The following is a 19,401-nucleotide window of genomic DNA, read 5'->3' as shown; positions in this document are numbered from 1 at the left end:
TATTTATTTATTTATTTATTTATTTATTTATTATATTTTTATACCGCCCTTCTCCCGAAGGACTCAGGGCAGTGTACAGGGCAATAAATATAAAAAACAGAATATAAAAGTTAAAATACAATTAAATATAATGCCCAAATTTAAAATTTAACACAATAATTAAGAACATGTTTAAAACCCCAACCCTAACCCATCAGACCAGGTCAGATTGCTCAAATAAATACGTTTTTAGATCGCGCCGGAAGGAGCGAAGGTCGGTGGCCATCTGGAGCTCAACCGGCAAGCGGTTCCACAGGTCTGGCGCGCCCACAGAGAAGGCCCTCCCCCTGGGGGCCACCAATCGACATTCTTTGATCGGAGGCACCCTGAGGAGGCCCTCTCTGTGGGAGCGCACTGGACGGAGGGAGGTTGACGCCGGCCGCAGGTGTTGCTGTAGGTAATCCGGACCCATGCCATGTAGGGCTTTGTAAGTCATTACCAACACCTTGAATTTCACCCGGAGGGCAACTGGCAGCCAATGCAGCTCGCGGAGCAAAGGTGTAACATGGGAGTATCGGGAAACTCCCAGTACAACTCGCGCGGCTGCATTCTGCACCAGTTGAAGCCTCCGAGTGGACTTCAACGGCAGCCCCATGTAGAGTGCATTACAGTAGTCTAGACGAGAGGTCACGAGCGCATGAGTGACTGTACGCAAGGCATCCCGGTCCAGATAGGGTCGCAACTGGTGCACCAGGCGAACCTGGGCGAAATCCCCCCTAGTATTGTTGGGAGCAAAGGTGTGAGAGGAAGAAACATCAACAATAGGACTGTGCAAGCAGCCGCTTTAGCTTGCCTCCATTAGGTGAAGAGGGAACACAACTGCACTATTGGCTTCAATGAGGAACTTTGTGCTGCCTCACACTGTCCAGGTATTGTAGTTGGAAAACTTTTCTACACAATTTTCCAAACTGTGGAGGGGGTTGTTGAAACAGTCACGGAGAAGTAATGCAGCACTTTCTGAGCTAGAGTTGAGATAGAATAGAATAGAATAGAATAGAATAGAATAGAATAGAATAGAATAGAATAGAATAGAATAGAATAGAATAGAATAGAATAGAATAGAATAGAATAGAATAGAATAGAATAGAATAGTCCTCGACTTACAACAGTTCATTTAGTGACTGTTCGAAGTTACAATGGCACTGAAGTGACTTACGACTGTTTTTCACACTTATGACCATTGCAGCATCCCAATAGTCAAGTAACTTACATCCAGATGCTTGACAACTGGTTCATTTTTATATGAGGGTTGCAGCAAAATAAATTCTGATCTCAGTTGTGGTCATAAGTCAAAGAACAGGATAGGACAGGACAGGACAGGACAGGACAGGACAGGACAGGACAGGACAGGACAGGACAGGATAGGATAGGATAGGATAGGATAGGATAGGATAGGATAGGATAGGATAGGATAGGACAGGACAGAATATTCCTTATTGGCTCAGTGTGATTAAATACACAAGGAATTTGTCTCCAGTCCATAAGCTCTCAGTGCACATGCAAAACAATAGAGTAATAATAACCATAATAATATACTGATAAGGGAAAGTAATAGAAAAAAATTAAAAGGATAATAGTAAGACAGCCATAGCACATGGGTTAAAGCCTTTGTCAAGCAAGGCCAAAGAAATCAAGCAAGGCAAATACTGTACCCATGCATGAAGCAGCCCCATTAAGTGGTGCACAGCACCTTTGCAAGCTTCTTTTGTTAAAATCCCTACTAGGCAATATACTGATGAATTGAGCCTAGCAGATTAACCATTTAGCAAACCTTTGATGGTTTCATCTCTTGCTGACTCTGAAGTGCTATCCAGGTCCTGCCGTCTATCATGCTGGAGAGCTCATCGGTGAGGTTCTCTTAGATGAGCCAATCTTTCTGGGAGATGATTCAGAAATACTCATCGTGTCACCCAGGTACTAATAGCAATGTTCCTTTGACCTCCAAGCAGAGGAAATCATTTGGCTTTTCTGAAAAGTAAGCTTCTTCGGAGAAGTTTGCTAAAATACATTTTCTTCACTTTTCGAGTGGATGACATAGATTCTATTTTCTGCAGACTTTCCTGCTTTCTTATGAAGTTTGACAATAGCTGACAAGGTGTTTTGCAACCTTCCTTCCTTCCTTCCTTCCTTCCTTCCTTCCTTCCTTCCTTCCTTCCTTCCTTCTTTCCTTCCTTCCTTCCTTCCTTCCTTCCTTCCTTCCTTCCTTCCTTCCTTCCTTCCTTCCTCTCTTATTCTTACTTTGTTTCTCACTCTCTTTTACACCATCTCTCAATCTTCTTCCTTCCTTTCTTCCTTCCATCCTTCCTCTTTCACTCTTTGTTTCTCATTCTCTTTTACTCCATCTCTCAATTCCTTCCTTCCTTCCTTCCTTCCTCTCTCTTGCTTACTTTGTTTTTCACTCTCTTTTACACCATCTATCAACCTTCCTTCCTTCCTTCCTTCCTTTCTCCCTCCCTCCCTCCTTCCCTCCTTCCTTCCTTCCTTCCTTCCTTCCTTCCTTCCTTCCTTTCTTACTCCCTCCCTCCCTCCTTCCTTCCTTCCTTCCTTCCTCCCTCCCTCCCTCCCTCCTTCCTTCCTTCCTTCCTTCCTGCCTGCCTGCCTGCCTGCCTTCCTTCCCCTTCCCTTCCCTTCCCTTCCCTTCCCTTCCCTTCCTTCCTGTACTTTGCTGCAGGGGCAATAGTGAATTTTTGCTTTGTTTTCCATGGTTGAAGGAGCTAGTATATGTAGCCTATCACAGAGAAGGATTGGAGGCACATGATAACTACCTTCCAGTACTTGAGGGGCTGTCAGAGAGAAGTGGGGTCAGCCTATTCTCTAATATACCTGAGGTTGGGACAAGAAGTAATGGGTGGAAGCTTGCTAAAGAGAGATCCAACCTAGATAATAAGGAGAAATTTTCTGTCAGCGAGAACAATTACTCTATGGAATAGCTTTCCTCTCAGAGTTGTGGGTGATTCATTACTGGAGGTTTTCAAAAATAGAGTGGACAACCATTTGACCAGGGTGATATAAGGTCTCCTGTCCCGATAGGGGTTGGACTAGAAGACCTCTAGGTTCCCTTCCAGCCTTATGATTCTATTCCAGCTAATTTAGAATACTAAATTGTGTAGAGTAGTTTATTAGATGGAAAGCAACATTTTAATCCCAAGTTTATAATGGATGATGGCTGCAGAAAAACAGATGAAGCCAGGAAGATTACCCTGTTATCTGTAATTCATTCATTCATTCTCAAATGATATTAATCGTGATCTTTATCCTACTTCTTTCATCCTTCTCTTTTCTCCTGGTACATTCAAAATTGCAGTCCCCTTTCCCATTCACATTAAGACTGGCTTCACACATCATTGTTCAATCAAGGATTATTGAATAAAGCACAATTGCTTTACTCAATAAACTCGATTTGTATGATGCTTTAAGTCACAAATCATAGTTTACAGCTACAAATCATGCAGTGTGCAAAGTTAATCGTTGATTAGCACAATACAGTATATGAGAATCCAACCTGGGTCAGTCGCTGGGACCAGAGGTTCCGTCTTCTTTCAGACTTGTGCTGGAGTTCTGTCTACCACAATGTGTGCTTTGGGCTATTCTATGCATAGTATTTATGTGGTGCCTGGTTGTGTGTGGCTTTTTATTGAATATCATTGGCTGTTGTTTCCTTGTGCTGCCAAGTCCTGAGCTCCTAAGTACCTGATAAGCTGGTGGTAAATCAGCACTCAAGCTTTAATCATTTCCCTGGCTGTTTTTGTGCCTGTTTGACCAACAATATATGAAGTTCCACTTAGCCATAACATTTAGGGGTAACCACATTTTCTACCAGTAACAGCTTTCTGATCGTCTTCAAATGTAGCTCCTATGACAAGAAGGTAGACAATGTGTTTAGAGTGCATATTTTAAGACAGGCATTGTTGAGAGTTTGGAAGAAGTATAGACATAAGCTAGATTGCAAGATACCACTGTGGGCAATTCCAAAACACGCAATAGAAAATATACATGCTGGTTTCAAACATGATGTGACTACGTACAAGGAGATCCTAAACTTGGAAAGAAATGTCTGGTGTTTGAAATCATATAGCCTCTTGCGAGAAGAGGAGGTTGTTCAAAACTGGTTTCAATATACTCAGTTATGGGCCAGGTGGAAAGAAGACCAGAAAAATGGTTTTACAATGACTGATGAAAATTTGATAAAGCAAATTAGAAATCAGGGACCAGCACATATTAAATGGATATATCTTGCATTGATAGAGATTGATTCAGAAACAGAACTTGTTAAGGATTGTATGATAAAATGGGCCCAAAACATCCAGGAAGTTATCACAATGGATACGTGGGAAAAGATTTGGGTGAGGAACGTAAAATTTACACAAGCTCAAAATCTAAGAGAGAATTTTTACAAAATGTTTTATAGATGGCATTTAGATCCTAAAAAGCTTGCAAGTATGTATCCGAATTATCAGCCTAAATGTTGGAGGTGCGGTGATGTAGACGCAACATATTTTCACATATGGTGGACTTGTAAAAAGGTTAAGGCTTTTTGGATAAAAGTCTGGTGGAACATGCAGAAGATTTTTAAACAGAGGATAAAGTTTTGTCCGCAACTTTTTTTGTTGGGAATAATTACAGATGTTACAGTTGTGGACACCAAGTTGATGTTGAATTTAATTACGGCAGCAAGACTTTTGATAGGTCAGTATTGGAAGAAAGAGGAACTGCCGACCATAGAAGAGTGGACTTTAAAGGTTTCCGACCTGGTAGAGATGGCGAAGATTTCGGCCTATTTGAAAGATCACTCGCAAGAACGCTATATTATGGAATGGAGAAAATGGATTGTGTTTATCCAGAACAAGTATAGGGTTAAGAAGTTTCATGTAGCATTTGAATAAGTCTTCTTTCTTTTTTTCTTTTTCTATTTTAGTTTCTTTATATATATTTAATATTACTAAGGTTTGTTTTATCCTATATAAGCTAGAGAGTGATGGATTTTAGAGTTTATAGTTGTTAGTATATGGTTGTTTATGATTGTTTTTTTATATATACCTTGTATTTAGCTCTGGGAAGTCGGGGGGGGAGGGGGGGAGGGGGGAGAGGTAGGGGGGAGGGAGAAGGGAGGGGGAGGGGGATTTTTAAAGAAAAATTGTATGTTAAAACTTTTCAATAAAAAAAAAGAAAATAATAAAAAAAATGTAGCTCCTTGTAGAGAACACAATCCCATCAAGATTTAATTAGGGTTAGTCTGCCCTGACCCAGGTAGGCCTAGAGATGTCACAGCAGCCAAAAATAGGTTCTCCTTATCACTTTCTCCTCTAATAACAGATTGGATCAAAAGGGCTGTTAAGTGATGCACTTGTTTATTTAGCAATATTACTACTTTGTCCATGAAGTAGACACTGTTCATTGGTCTCTGCAGGGTGAGAGATGATTTTTTTCAGTGTAATATTTTCATGATTATATTTTAACAATAAAAAATAAGGAAAAATTCAAAATTTCACTAAGAACTGAAACCTTTGGTGAAAGTTAGAATATAAAGAAAACTCAAAAATATCATTTCAAAGGTTTTGCATATATTTCTAGTGGAATCTGTGACAATTTTGAAAAAAAAAGTAATCATGTAGCAGTGATACAGAATTAATTTCAAGGTCTCTATGTAAGCTGCTTATTATCAATAGAATAAGTAAAATGGCCAGGTCTATAAGTTCTAAGATGGAAGGATGATGATGATGATGACGACGATGACAACGACATGATGATGATGATAGAACATAGAATAACAGAGTTGGAAGGCACCTTGGAGGTCATCAGGTCCAAGCAGGAGACTCTACATCATTTCAGACAAATGGATGTCCAGTCTCTTCTTGAACACTTCCACTGATGAAGCACCCACAACCTCTGAAGGCAAGCTGTTCCATTGATTAATTCTTCTCAGGAAATTTCTCCTTAATTCCAGGTTGCTTGTCTCCTTGATTAACTTCCATCCATTGCTTCTGGTGATTTGGAAAATAGGTTGAACCCATCAAATACTAGAACACTGCTATCATGTCATCCTTAGTCTTGATGATGATGATGATGATGATGATGATGATGATGATGATGATGATGATTTGTTAGCCTTCATTATTGTACTACACCACAGGTCTGCAACCCGCGGCTCCAGAGTTTTCAAGAAGACACTAAACAGCCATTTGTCCAGAATGCTACTAGATCTTCTGCTTCAGCAGGAATCAGCATCAGAATCAGAATGGAGCTGAAAGGGACCTTGGAGGTCTTCAGCCTCCTGCTCAAGCAGGAGATCCTATAGACCAATGATTCTCAACCTTATCATCTTTAAGATGTGTGGACCTCAACCCCCAGAATTCCCTAACCAGCCAAAAAATGTTTGTTTATTTGTTGGTTTGCTTGATTGATTGCTTAGTCACTTAAAGTAAGTAAATAAATGTTATTGATTAGCTGTCTGACCATATCAAAAAACCTATAAAACACAATACAGAAGGAACAGTAGAACATATTTATGAGATATTGTCACCCCTGCAATCAACTCCAATCTGTTTTACTTACAGTAGTTTTGTGATTTATATACTGTCTCAATCCAGAAGGAATTTCCAGATGTTTATAGATATTATGTACATTACAGGTACATAAAATGTTAGCAATACATTAATATTTTCTGAGTTAAATGCATTCATTAATTGAAACTGTTATTAAACTAAGATGGTCATTAATGCTTCTACATTCTTGGACTATGGTCGAAATGTGTAACTTTAGATAACTTTAGATAATGATCTAATTGAAGGTTTTTCCTGTTTAGATGGTAATAGGTAATAGAACATTCTTTTAAATGTTCAGAATTTCCTCATGTTAGTCCTATTTATCCCTCAAAATTCTATTTGTCCTGCTAAAAACATTTGGAGAAACTCCTCTGGAGACCCATTTATTAAATTTTAAATTGGTTGGAAACAGAACAGCAAAAATATCCAAAGCCAATTACCATTGGGTACATCAAGCAGAAAGGAAAGATATTCAAATTTCTACTCTTAGATCTAAATAAAAGTTACCCTTTCTGGAATGTTTTCCAGCAGCCTCGAGAGACCACAAAGAATTAACTATAAACTGATGATTGGAACTGTTAAATTAGACCTCCAGCTGAATGTGAATTAAGAAACATAATTGCCTAAAATGAAAATTACAGATAAATTCAAGCTGAGGATCAGGAGCAGAACTTGACAGATTATTCACAGATTGGCAGGAACTTTAAAAGACATTTCCAGCGTGGTTCAGTATTATCGTGCGTGCGCAGTTTTGTGCCTTTGTATATATCCTGTTGCATATCTACCATATTAAATCTCATTTTTTAAAAAATGAGAAGATGAAACCAATTTTACGGGGTTTACGATTTAATATTCAGGGGGGGAGGGTTGGGTCCTAGAGAGAAAGTTTACCATGATAACTATAGTGACGATAATGTTCTGTATTATTCTTTTAGTTTGTGTTTTAAGTTGGGTCCTCCATTTTTATTTTTATTTTTAATTCTTTCATTATATATAGGTAGTCCTTGACTTGCAACAATTCATTTAGTGACTGTTCAAAGTTACAACAGCACTGAAAAACTTTCACACTTTCACATTTAGAGGTCTTAGCTTCTGTAGTCATGTTGTGTATTTTTGCACTTTTTTCTCATCAGTACAGGTAAAGTGGAGTTTTTTTTAATTCAATCTCAGTATTTATTAATTTTTAGGTTTCTTATGTAAAGTAATGATATGCAACAGTATCTTTTTACATACAGACTTGAAAATGTGCACTGTCTTTGATTTGGGAATGTATTACATTTATTTACATTAGTCCTTATGGGGAAAAATTAGTTTGATAGTCATCTTTTTTGGTGCTCATTGCATCTTCTGGAACCAATTAATGATGTGAACCAAGATACCACTGTATTCATCCTTCTTTTACAGCTCTATATAATAATAATGATGATGATAATAATGATGATGATGATGATGATGATGATGATGATGATGATGATGATGATAAAGTTGGAAGGGACCTTGGAGGTCATCTAGTCCAACCCCCTGCTCAGGCAGGAAACCCTATACCATTTCAGGCAAATGGCTGTCCAGTCTCTTCTTAAAAACTTCCAGAGTTGGAGCATTCACTGCTTCTGGAGGAAAGTCATTCCACTGGTTAGTTGTTCTAACAGTCAGGAAGTTTCTCCTTAGTTCTAGGTTGCTTCTCTCTTTGGTTAGTTTCCATCCGTTGCTTCTTGTCCTGCCTTCAGGCGCTTTAGAGAATAGCTTGACTCCCTCTTCCTTGTGGCAGCCCCTGAGATATTGGAACACTGCTATCATGTCACCCTTCACCCTTCTCTCATTAAACTACACATACCCAATTCCAACAACCGTTCCTTGTATGTATTAGCCTCCAGTCCCCTAATCGTCTTTGTTGCTCTTCTCTGCACTCTTTCTAAAGTCTCAACATCTTTTTTTACATCGTGGCGACCAAAACTGGATGCAGTATTCCAAGTGTGAATTTCGTCATCCAACAATCTATCATCAGCTATTTTCATTTCAACCAATTCCAGCTTGCTCAAATATGTATAGGTAAATTGGTCCAGGATATCTGTGCCTGGACAGCAAAAAAGGGTGAGGATAAACGTTTCCTTAGATGCCGAAATCAATGAAATTCACTGTTGTCCTACAACAAACATGAAAACGTTATTTCTCTGGGTTTTTCTAAATTTTCCTCCTTGAATATAATTGATTCTTACAAACATCATGTTTTAAAATATCTCTGTTTCTACACACACACACACACACACACAGAGAGAGAGAGAGAGAGAGACAGAGACAGAGACAGAGACAGAGAGAGACAGAAAGAGAGACAGACAGAGAGAGACAGAGAGAGAGAGACACAGAGAGAGAGACAGAGACAGAGAGAAAGAGACAGAGAGAGAGAGAGAATTTTACATTATGAAAAAAGAAGTCATTTGCTGTGATTCCATGTCCTTGAATCAGTTCTTGAAGAGAGACACAGGCTTCAATCTTTCCCAGTGAACACAATCCATTTAAATAAGTTACATCTTTTCGATCAGTCCTCTCTTTGTTTGACTTGTCAGTAATAACACTTGAGCTGACACTGTACAGGCGTCCTGCTAATTTAGTAATTATTGACATGGTGCCAGGCAAGAGATGATAGCAAACAGAAGAACAGTTAACAGGAAATGAAAAAGAACAGAAAAGAAAAAAAAAGATCTTCATATTGTCGTTGAATAGGAACCGCGATCGGGTGGGGTTTTGTTTTGTTTTTGCGTTCTAAGCAGAGCTTGGGTGCTCTTTCCCTTTTTCTTGAAACATTTATAATTTATGCTTTGGGATAATTCCAAATATTTTTAAGACTGCCTGTTGAGAAACTGTAGCACTGAATGAAGAGGGTAGAATGCACACAGAAGGACAATGATCTTATTACAATGGATACTTGGGAAAAGATTTGGGTGAGAAATGTAAAATTTACGCAAGCCCAAAATTTAAGAGAGAATTTTTATAAAATGTTTTATAGGTGGCATTTAGATCCCAAAAAGTTAGCAAGTATGTATCCGAACTACCAGCCTAAATGTTGGAGGTGTGGTGGTGAAGATGCAACGTATTTTCATATATGGTGGACCTGTAAAAAGGTTAAAGCTTTCTGGATCAAAATCTGGTGGAATATGCAGAAGATCTTCAAGCAAAGGATAAAGTTTTCTCCGCAATTGTTCTTATTGGGTATTATTACTGATACTACTGTTGTGGACATTAAATTGATGTTGAATTTAATTACGGCAGCAAGACTTTTAGTAGGGCAATATTGGAAGAAGGAAGAACTGCCGACTATAGAAGAATGGACTTTAAAAGTTTCCAACCTGGCGGAAATGGCAAAGATCTCGGTGTATTTGAAGGACCATTTGCAACAGAGATATATTGTGGAGTGGAAAAAATGGATTGATTACATCCAGAATAAATATGGGACTAAAAAGTTTCATTTAGCATTTGAATAAGTATTGATGTGATATTTATATTGCTTGTAGTCATTTTATAAGAGCTAAAGTGCGGTAGACCTAATAGTTTATTATTGTTAGCATATGGTAGTTTATGATTGTTTCTACTTTTATACCTTGTATTTAGCTCTGGGAAGTCGGGGAGGGGGGAAGGGGAGGAGGGTTGGGTTGGGTTGGGTTGGGTTGGGAAGGGGTGGGTGGGTGGGGAGGGGTTGTTTTGTTAAAGATAAAATGTATTGAAAAACTTTTTTAAAAAAAAGAAGGACAATGATCTGCCTTCCATTCTTAAAGATTTCTTAAAAGTGAGTTGTCATTTCCTTTCGCCGCCCTTTCTCAATTTTCACTTGCATTTAGATATGAGGGTGACGTTAGCCAGGAGAGAATTACGGTTGACCTCTTCCTCCGCTGTTAGGCAGGCAAATCCTGCTTCTTAGAATCATAGGGCCTTAGGAGATCTTCTAGTCACACCCTCCTGCCCAAGGCAGGAGACCTTCTAGCATCCTGGTCAAATGGTTGTCTAGTCTGTTTTTTAAAACCTCCAGTCAAAGAGGGGTCAAAGAGGTCATCTATGTGAAAACTGAACTGCCCTCTCTCAACAAAGGGGATGGATACGACATCATCTATCTTTGGTCTACAACACAGTCCTTTCAGCAGTTCCAAGAAGGCTCCACACCCATTTGCACTACTCAGGTGACCCTGAAGACACAGATAAGCCTCCAGGTGGCCTCAACAACTCTCTAAAAGGAGGCATATGACCAGCTGTCTGCAAGGAGTATAAATCCTCTCATTCCCCACCATCCAGTCTGAACTGAAGAAGCTTCTCAGATGAGAAGGGAAACATCTTCAAAGAAAAACAAGAAAATCCAATTGTCTTGTGAAAAAGCATATTTGGGATAACTACGGTATGACCTGGAAGACTGAGAATCTCCATAGACCTCCAGTGATGGGGCACCCCCAACACTGAGAGGCAAAGAGTCTTGGTGGAGCAGCGGGCTAATGCCTCTTTAAGTAACCCCAGCTTCATACAATTAGTGCAGGTTCGAGTCCCACCAGGCTCAAGGTTGACTCAGCCTTCCATCCTTCCGAGGTAGGTAAAATGAGGACCCAGATTGTTGGGGGCAATAAGCTGACTTTGTAAAAATGCCGCTTGGGGGGGGGCAAAAGCCCTAATAAGCAGGCATATACATAGAATGAAGGCTATTGCTAAGCACATTGACTTGTGCTTCTTAGATTGTAAGCCGCACTGAGTCTTCGGAGAAGGGCAGGATATAAATGGGATAAAAAAATATCCCATTGTTTAATTGTTCTCACTGTCAGGAAATTTCTCCTTAGGTCTAGGTTGGATTTCTCTTTGATAAACTTCCATCCATTACTTCTTGTCCTGCCTTCCGATGCTTTGGAAAATAGATTGACCTCCTCTTGCCTATGACAAGTACTGGAAGACAGCTGTCATGTCCCCCCTAATCCTCTTCAATAGGGTAGACATACCTAGCTTCTTCAACATCTTCCTGATTTAGCCTCCAGACCTCTAATCATCTCTCTTCTGTGCACACTTTCTAGGGCCTTAGCATCTTTTTTTGTATCATGGCGACCAGAACTGGACGCCAGTATTCCAAGTGTGGTCTCACTAGTCTGGTATAAAGCAGTATTATCACAGAGTATTAAAACAGAGCTGAAAACTCAAGTCTAAAAGTTATTCTGGTCCTCCACCTTCTGTAGTTTTAATTGGGGCCCTGCTGTCTTCTCTCTATTGGGAGCCAGTAAGTTAAACAGCAATGGGGCAGGCCTTAAGGGGCCACCTACCTTCCGCCCCCCTACATATTTGAGACAGTAAAATAAAAGTCACAAAATGCAAATAAAACCCCTCCCTCCCACCTGAAGCTTCCAATTTCCAGCCGTTCCTTTTCATCTTAATTTCGAACAGTTGCTACACCAATTAAATTCTACCACCTAGCATTTTCAAACAGGGCTCTGTTGTCGTGGCAAAACTCTTTTTAATGGACAGCTGTTTTTGACATTTCTCTCTGATTTGCCAGATCTCTGTCATCTGTTTTGCTCTGTTTGGAATTTTGCTGCTGGCATGGGAAGAAATGCACATCTCCAGATCAATCATGCACTGCCGCTACCGATCCTGTGCATAGAAATGAGGATGTTGCGCTGGGAATTTAGTGGGCTTAAAATGGAAGTGGGAAAGCTTGAAGGAATCAGAGACTGAGAGAATCACCCTAGCTAGATTTCTTGAAGTTATTTTTTTTCTTCTTTAAACCATTTCATTTCAAGGGCTTCAGATCCCCTCGCTCCGCTTTTGAAGGATCGTCAGTTTTCATTGCGCCAATCTGTTTGCTTGGCGGTCAAACAATTTGCACATGCCTTTTTCAAAAAAAAAAAGATTGCTCAATTCTCCTCCCCTTGCATAATGGGTCTGCAAATAGCTATAAACTTTCTCATTAACAAGAAAAATATAGAATATATTTTATATTTACGTATATATATATATATTTGAAGACTAGTGTAATATGTATGTAATATGTAATATGGAGGTAGTGACAGATTTTATTTTCCTGGGCTCCAAGATCACCACAGATGGGGACTGCAGCCAAGAAATTAAAAGACGCTTGCTCCTGGGGAGGAAAGCTATGGCAAATCTAGACAGCATAGTACAAAGCAGAGATATAATCCTGCCAAGAAAAGTGTGTATAGTCAAGGCCATGGTCTTCCCAGTTGCAATGTATGGCTGTGAAAGTTGGACCATAAGAAAGGCTGAGCACTAAAGAATTGAGGCCTTTGAACTGTGGTGCTGGAGAAGACTCCTGCAAGTCCCTTGGACTGCAAGGCGATCAAACCGGTCAGTCCTAGAGGAGATCAACCCTGACTGCGCTTTAGAAGGCCAGATCCTGAAGTGGAAACTCAAATCCTTTGGCCACCTAATGAGAAGGAAGGACTCACTGGAGAAGAGCCTAATGCTGGGAAAGGTTGAGGGCAAGAGAAGAAGGGGACAACAGAGAATGAGGTGGCTGGATGGAGTCACTGAAGCAGGAAGCGTGAGCTTAAAGGGACTCCAGAAGATGGTAGAGGACAGGAAGGCCTGGAGGAACATTGTCCACGGGGTTTCGGTCAATTTGATTATTTCTCTGTCTAATAATCAAATTGACCCAACATCTAATATATATAAAAAGTGAAAGAAAAAAAAGAAAAAAACAATAGCCAACAGATTAGCCCAAATATTTCATTAGTCTTCAAATCCCTCTGTTAGCCATCTAGTATAGGTTCTCCTGCTTGAGTGGGGGGCTGGACTAGAAGACCTCCAAGGTCCCTTCCAGCTCTGTTATTCTGTTATTCCTCTACTTGTTTCAGGAGTTTCTAAATCTTTAATTTTTTTCCCAATAAATAAGATAACCTTTATTGGTGTTTTTTTTTTTACTGTGGGCACAATGGCACACATCAAAAATGAAATTTAGTTGCCCGCTCTCAAAGTGAAACACATACATGACACACACCTAAAACATACATACAACTTATGTATAGACCCACACCCCTACATATAAATAACAAATAAATATTAAATACTGTCCATCTTGAATATATAATGGAAGGAGGAAGCTTGAGAGTTCACAAGGTTAATGCTGTATATGGAATGAAACTATGGCTGAATCTGGATGTTCTGCTTCGGTATACCACGGAGCCCCCTCCTCCCAGAAGGTAACAAGGAAAACAGGTTGTGAAGAGGATGAGTAGTGTCCCAGATAATCTTACAGATCCTGTTCAAACAACGCTTCTGTGCTATGTCCTGGATGGAAGGGAGGGAACTGCCAATGATCTTTTCGGCCATCCTCACCACTCTCTGCACCACCTTCTTGTCTAAAGCAGTGATGCTTCCAAACCAGACTGTGATGCTGTATGACAGGATGCTCTCAATCGTCCCCCTGTAGAAAGTGGTCAGGACAGGGGAAGAAAGATGTGCTTTTCTCATGCGAGGCAGAAAGTGCAGGCACTGCTGTGCCCGCTTCACCAATATGGGCCAACTGGGAGACCCAATGCAAAAGAAAAAGGACAGCAACATCCCATCTCAGTTCATTTTCAACTTTCTAAGTTTCTATATGAAAAGGGAAGAAAATTGACTAAGGACCTCTTCAGAGGAAAAAATCTTCTAATTCGTCTTGAGCTGGATTAAGCCAAGTTGCTTCTTACAAACCTGACATCTTGTCTATAGATCCTCATATACTGAATTTCTAAGCCCGTTTGTGCTTCTAACTCAATCATCTGCCCCCTAATATAATGGATGCTTGATTTCTTCCTCACAAGAACAGTTGACTACTTATCGCCAGGTCCTTAGCAGCCATTCAAAGCTGTGTTGGTCCCCTCCAAAGCTAACCATGAATGACCCAGTTCCAAAGTTTTTAATTATTTAAATTATATTGCCCTTTTTTAGAATATGCCTTTCGATGCGCATGAATTGGGTTTGGATTCAAATGGGTTGGAACAATACTCAAGAGATAATGGATGTGAAACCCGTTTCAGTTGAGTATATCTCATTGAGAATTGGCTACAACTGATTTCAAAATTCAGCAAGTTTTTCATAAATTCACTAAGAGGACATCATCTGAGAGCATTGGTCATTGTAGGAATTTGGGATGTATCCTGATATTTAAAATCAGAAAATATAATAATGAACATTATATAAAACTTGCATATCATATACAGGAGATACCTCTTATATATCTTCAAGAAGTATGGGTGAGTGACTTTGGATCTAAACATTTAAGACCCGGCTTGGAACTATTTTTATCTCATTAAATTCATCATAAGTTGTCAAGAATTTCTTGTAAAAACAATTTGGAGCTATACTTCTCTAATACGTTGTATTTAATTGAAATTATTCTAACTTGTGTGGGAAGGGATGCAGTTTAATTGGTACAAAAAAGTCTATTTTTTAAATTTCTATATTATGACATTCATTTTTTTTTATTTTTTGACATTGGGTTCCTATACTCTTAAAGTTGACCTCGGTATTTCTGATTTTTCCATGGGCAACTTAAAGCTACTTGGATGTTCCTGGATTGCTTGTATTTTTATTTCATAATCTATCTCACAGGATTTTTGCATAGATAACAGAATATCAGAGTTGGAAGGGACCTTGGAGGCCTTCTAGTCCAGTCCCATGCTCAAGCAGAAGATGCTATCCATTACAGACAAGTAACTGTCTGTCTATTCTTAAAAATCTTCAGTTTTGGAGCACCCACAACTTGTGAAGGGAAGCTGTTCAACTGTTTATTTGTTCTCACTGTTAGGAAATTTCTCCTTAGTTCTAGGTTGCTTCTCTTCTTGTTTAGTTTCATCCATTGTTTCTTGTCTTGTCTTCTAATGCTTTGGAGAATAAGTTGACCCCCCTCTTCTTTGTGGCAGCCACTCAAATATTGGAACACTTCTATAATGTCATCCCTGGTCCTTCTTTTCACTAGACTAGACAAGCCCAATTCCTACAACTGTTCTTATAAAATGGGAGACTGTGTACATCAAGGAGAACTATTGGGATCACAGAAAAATTATGCATAAAATAAGAGCTCCTATTCAAGTTGCCAACTCTTCTTCAGATAGATGGAAGGATATTTGATGGTATTCAAGAGTTCTAAGTGTTTGTAAGAGTTATGTTGCAATAGGACCCTTGGTTGACCTCATATCTAAACAAAGATTTCCTTTATTTCAAATTGCCATTTACCTGTAATGCCCTCAAATCATTCTCAAGCTTTTTAAGTGGAATCTATAAGGAAAAGTAGAACTGGTATTAGAATGCTCCCAGCAGGGGGTAAGAATTCAAAAACTAGGGATGGGCAAAAAATCTATTAAAAATGATAATAATAAAGTCTTAATGTCTATGGGGAAAACAGAGGTTGATTCTGTATAAAAATGGTGCAACGTATCCATTGATCCTCTTTTTTCCCCTTCCAAAGATAAAAAGAAATTGGCGGGTGACTGAATAGAAGAAAACGAAGTTTCATTAATACAATCCATCGAAAGACAAGTTGTGCAAATTGATCAATGCAGCACAAGCTGTTTCTAACCTTTCCTCTCATCTGAACAAGCTATGGTCAGGTTTTCCGTTCTGGGGGGGGGGGAATTAGACACTTTTCAAAGAGCATTCCTATCCTCAGTAGAACTAGGCTAGAATTTTTGAAAGAAAAAAATAATCCTTAAAATTATTTAGCAATTCTTTTCTTATGATCAAAGATAAAAGCCCTCCAGAATCTAAATGGGTCAATATAAAATGGGGGGAAAAAAGTGACATTGCCATAGGGATATACTACAGGCCACCCAACCAATCAGAAAAAATAGATGGACTCTTTGCCAACCAGATAACAAATGTATATAGGAAGCATACCACAGTAGTAGTGGGAGATGTTCAACTACTCAGACATCAGCTGGGAGACAAACTCTGCAGCAAGCAGTAGATCAAACAGATTCCTAACCAACCTAGCCAACAACTTTGTCATCCAAAAGGTGGAGGAGGGAACTAGAAGTACAACTATACTGGACCTAATTCTTACTAATAGAGAAGAAGTGATAGAGGGAGTTGAAGTTGCCAGAACCTTGGGGAAAAGTGACCACGTCATACTGGAATTCAATATAATGCAAACACAAGCAATAGAAAATAATTCAACCAATATCTTAAACTTCAAAAGAGCTGATTTTAATCAACTCAGAAGAACCTAGGAAAGATTCCATGGATGAAAATCCTAAAGGGGAAAAACAACTCAAGACACATGGGAAACTCTGAAAAAACGCTATCATAAAAGCCCAGACTAGCACAATACCACTGAAAAGAACCAGCATAACTGCACAATGAACTCTCTGACAAACTGAAAGACAAAAAGGACAACTACAAAAAATGGAAAGAGGGACACATAACTAAGGCTGATTATCAGCAGACAGCCAGAACATGCAAAGATGAAGTCAGGAAAGCAAAGGCTCAGAAGGAACAAAGACTTGCAACAGAAATCAAGGACAATTTAAAAAAAAAGTTTCTTTGAACATATTAACAACAAGAAAAATCTCAAGGAAACTGCAGGCCCACTAAAAAGAGAAGATGGCAAGGAAATAACAGGCAACAGGGAGAAAGCAGAGCTGCTTAACTGAAATTTTGCATCAGTCTTCACAGAAAAAGAAACTATAGCTCAACATACCCAAAAAAAAACCACTGCAAAAGATAAACTAGAAACAAAAATTAAAATAAGAAAATGGTGAGAGAACACCTATCCGACCTTGATGAATATAAATCACCAGGGCCTGACAGATTACATCCCAGAGTTCTGAAAGAGCTTGCAGATGTTATCTCAGAACCATTACATCACATCTTTCATGAATCCTGATTCACTGGAGAAGTACCTGAGAATTGGAAACTACAGACCAATCAGCCTAACATCAATAACTGGGAACAAATATTATGGATAATTTTTAGTTAGAATATGATTATTATATCTATAACCCTGTATTTAGCTCTGGGAAGTGGGGGGGGGAAGGGGAGTGGTTTGGGGTGGGTGGGTTTTGGGGATATGTATTGTAAAATCTTTTTTTGTAAAACTCTTTAATAAAAAAAATAACTGGGAACAAATCATGCCAAACCAATCTTATTTCATTTTTTGATAAAATGACTAAACTAGTAGACAAGCGAAAAGCTGTGGATGTAGTATACTTAGATTTCAGTAAGTCATTTGACAAGGTAAACCACAACCTACTCCTTGGTAAGCTAGAAAAAGGTCGCATAGACAACATCACCACCCGATGGATTTGTAGCTGTCTGACAAACCGTACTCAATGAGTAGTCCTCGATGGCACTACATCCAGATGGAGAGAAGTAAGCAGTGGGGTACCACAAGGCTCTGTCTTAGGCCCAGGACTCTTCAACATCTTCATCAATGACTTAGACGAGAGAATTGAAGGGGAACTCATCAAATTTGCAGATGACACCAAACTGGCAGGAATAGCCAACACCCCAGAAGACAAGCTCAGGATCCAAAAAGATCTTGACAAACTTGAACAATGGGCCCTATCCAAGATAGACAGACAGACAGATTGACAGATAAATGATAAAGGGATAGACAGATAAATAATAATAATAATAATAATAATAATAATAATAATAATAATAATAATAATAATAATAATTTATAAACCGCCCTTCTCCCGGAGGACTCAGGGCGGTGAACAGGGCAAGCATAAAAAATACAGAGATACAAAGGTTAAAAAGGATTAAATATATGCCCACTAAAAACAGTACATACAAATATTAAAATAACAATAACCCCCCCCCCCATCCCCCATCAGGCCAGGCCAGCTTGTTCAAATAAGAATGTCTTTAGATCGCGACGGAAGGAGCGAAGTTCGGGCGCCATCCGGAGCTCAACTGGTAACCGATTCCATAGCTCCGGGGCACCCACAGAGAAGGCCCTCCCCCTGGGGGCCACCAATCGACATTCTCCGATCGGTGGCACCCTGAGGAGGCCCTCTCTGTGGGAACGCACAGGGCGGAGGGAAGTTGATGCCGGCAGCAGGTAGCAGATAGATAGATAGATAGATAGATAGATAGATAGATAGATAGATAGATAGACAGACAGACAGACAGACGAGAGAGAGAAATAGATATAGATAGATGATAGATGGATAAATAGATTAGATAGATAGATAGATAGATAGATAGATAGATAGATAGATAGATATAGATAGATGATAGATGGATAAATAGATTAGATAGATAGATAGATAGATGATAGATAGATAGATAGATAGATAGATAGATAGACAGACAGACAGACAGACAGACAGACGAGAGAGAGAAATAGATATAGATAGATAGATAGTAGATAGATAGATAGATAGATAGATAGATAGATAGATAGATAGATAGATAGATAGATAGATAGATAGATAGACTTATCCCTAAACTGGAAAGTCAAAACATATGCCCCCAAAAGGCAAATCACCTCTGCAGTGTTGCTGAGGAAACTATGAGCCTGAGAGTTCTGGATCCTAACAATAGACCCGTCTCAGAAAAGATGTAAGTATTCACTGATTTTCAACGTACATTCATTCAGTGTCACTAGGGTACTGTTCTTTGACATTTATAAGGACCATATCTCTTGATCTACAGAGATCCAACCTAGAGCTAAGGAGAAATTCCCTGACAGTGAGGACAATTAACCAATGGAACGCCTTGCCTCCAGAAGTCGTAGGTGCTCCAACACTGGAGGTTTTCAAGAAGAGGCTGGACAGCCATTTCTCTGGAACAGGGTCTCCTGCTTGAGCAAGGGGTTGGACTGGAAGACCCACAAGATACTTCCAACCTTTTG

Source organism: Vipera ursinii, assembly GCF_947247035.1.
Source record: "Vipera ursinii genome assembly, chromosome: 11".
Classification (NCBI taxonomy): Eukaryota; Metazoa; Chordata; class Lepidosauria; order Squamata; family Viperidae; genus Vipera; species Vipera ursinii.
The sequence above is the reverse complement of the archived record's forward strand: the minus strand, read 5'-3'. Positions refer to the sequence as shown.